This window comes from Drosophila bipectinata, unplaced genomic scaffold, assembly GCF_030179905.1.
Source record: "Drosophila bipectinata strain 14024-0381.07 unplaced genomic scaffold, DbipHiC1v2 scaffold_295, whole genome shotgun sequence".
NCBI lineage: Eukaryota > Metazoa > Arthropoda > Insecta > Diptera > Drosophilidae > Drosophila > Drosophila bipectinata.
In genome coordinates this window covers 52,501-54,478 of record NW_027222948.1, presented here as the reverse complement: position 1 = coordinate 54,478, position 1,978 = coordinate 52,501, and the positions used below count along the sequence as shown (strand labels likewise).

The following is a 1,978-nucleotide window of genomic DNA, read 5'->3' as shown; positions in this document are numbered from 1 at the left end:
AATATTATAACTTTAATGATGAATTTTCCATAATGGATATTCAGGTTCATCGGGCTTAACCTCTAAGCAGTTTCACGTACTATTTAACTCTCTATTCAGAGTTCTTTTCAACTTTCCCTCACGGTACTTGTTTACTATCGGTCTCATGGTTATATTTAGTTTTAGATGGAGTTTACCACCCACTTAGTGCTGCACTATCAAGCAACACGACTCTTTGGAAACATCATCTAGTAATCATTAACGTTATACGGGCCTGGCACCCTCTATGGGTAAATGGCCTCATTTAAGAAGGACTTAAATCGTTAATTTCTCATACTAGAATATTGACGCTCCATACACTGCATCTCACATTTGCCATATAGACAAAGTGACTTAGTGCTGAACTGATTTCTTTTCGCTCGCCGCTACTAAGAAAATCCTTGTTAGTTTCTTTTCCTCCCCTAATTAATATGCTTAAATTCAGGGGGTAGTCCCATATGAGTTGAGGTTGTATAAAGCAATGTATATATATATATAAACAATATATCTCTATGAAGAACAATATATTTGATATATTTTCAATTTTCGCATCTTTAAATAAGAGACAATTCTAGTTAAAAAAAATTTAATTTTTTTTATGCTAGACATTTCTCAGTATTATTTGAATTGAAAAAAGAAAGAATTGTATATCTTCATTTTTTCTTTTATAAATATTTGAGATAATTGCTTTTATATTTAATATTATGAATATATAAATATATCCAATAATATACCATATGCATATCATTATAAAAATATATAATAATAAGCAACTTTATTAGCATAGTCTTACAACCCTCAACCATATGTAGTCCAAGCAGCACTATAAAATTAATTAAAGTACATAACAGCATGGACTGCGATATGCGTTCAAAATGTCGATGTTCATGTGTCCTGCAGTTCACACGATGACGCACAGTTTGCTGCGTTCTTCATCGACCCATGAGCCGAGTGATCCACCGCTTAGAGTTTTATAAATATATATAAATATACAATTCGTCAATTATGTTTTTATTGAAAGAAATTAAAAATACACCATTTAACTGGCATATATCAATTCCTTCAATAAAGTTATTTTTATACCTAAAATAATTGTTGCGAAATGTCTTAGTTTTATATAATCAATATAAATATAATTTATATTGTTTTAATATTATATAAAGCATTAACCTGTATATCAGGTACAACAATGTATATTTTAGGTGTTGCATTTATCAATGTATGCGCATAATTTAATATGAACAATACATCACGCAACGCATGTATATTAATTAAATATACACGCAATTTATATTCAATATATTCGTCTATATTTAAACATATAAAATATGTTTAATTTTTTGATATACCTAAAATAATTGTTGCGAAATGTCTTAGTTTTATATAATCAATATAAATATAATTTATATTGTTTTAATATTATATAAAGCATTAACCTGTATATCAGGTACAACAATGTATATTTTAGGTGTTGCATTTATCAATGTATGCGCATAATTTAATATGAACAATACATCACGCAACGCATGTATATTAATTAAATATACACGCAATTTATATTGAAGACAACAAATGGTCTATATATTCAATATAATATATATGTCTTTTATTTTTGGGTAATTTTTATTTATATATTTATATATAATAAATATTTTAATAACGGATAAGATTCATTCAATAATGATCCTTCCGCAGGTTCACCTACGGAAACCTTGTTACGACTTTTACTTCCTCTAAATAATCAAGTTCGGTCAACTTCTGCGAAACAACCGTAACACACAAGGCGTCACAGTGATCACGTCCGGAGACCTCACTAAATAATTCAATCGGTAGTAGCGACGGGCGGTGTGCACAAAGGGCAGGGACGTAATCAATGCGAGTTAATGACTCACACTTACTAGGAATTCCAAGTTCATGTGAACAGTTTCAGTTCACAATCCCAAGCATGAAAGTGGTTCAG

The 1,978-nt window shown here is 29.7% G+C and overlaps 2 non-coding genes across 2 annotated transcripts in view; both read right to left on the bottom strand.

Moving 5' to 3' along the window:
• Positions 1 to 810: 810 nt before the first annotated feature.
• LOC138927512 (5.8S ribosomal RNA) lies at positions 811 to 989 on the bottom strand. The gene has a single exon (XR_011443997.1). It is a non-coding gene; the product is annotated as a 5.8S ribosomal RNA (ribosomal RNA).
• A 707-nt stretch (positions 990 to 1,696) lies between these two features.
• Positions 1,697 to 1,978, bottom strand: part of LOC138927506 (small subunit ribosomal RNA) — a 1,995-nt gene continuing 1,713 nt past the window's right edge. Inside the window, exon 1 of the ribosomal RNA XR_011443991.1 lies at positions 1,697 to 1,978. This exon is cut by the window's right edge and continues 1,713 nt beyond it. This is a non-coding gene — a ribosomal RNA (small subunit ribosomal RNA).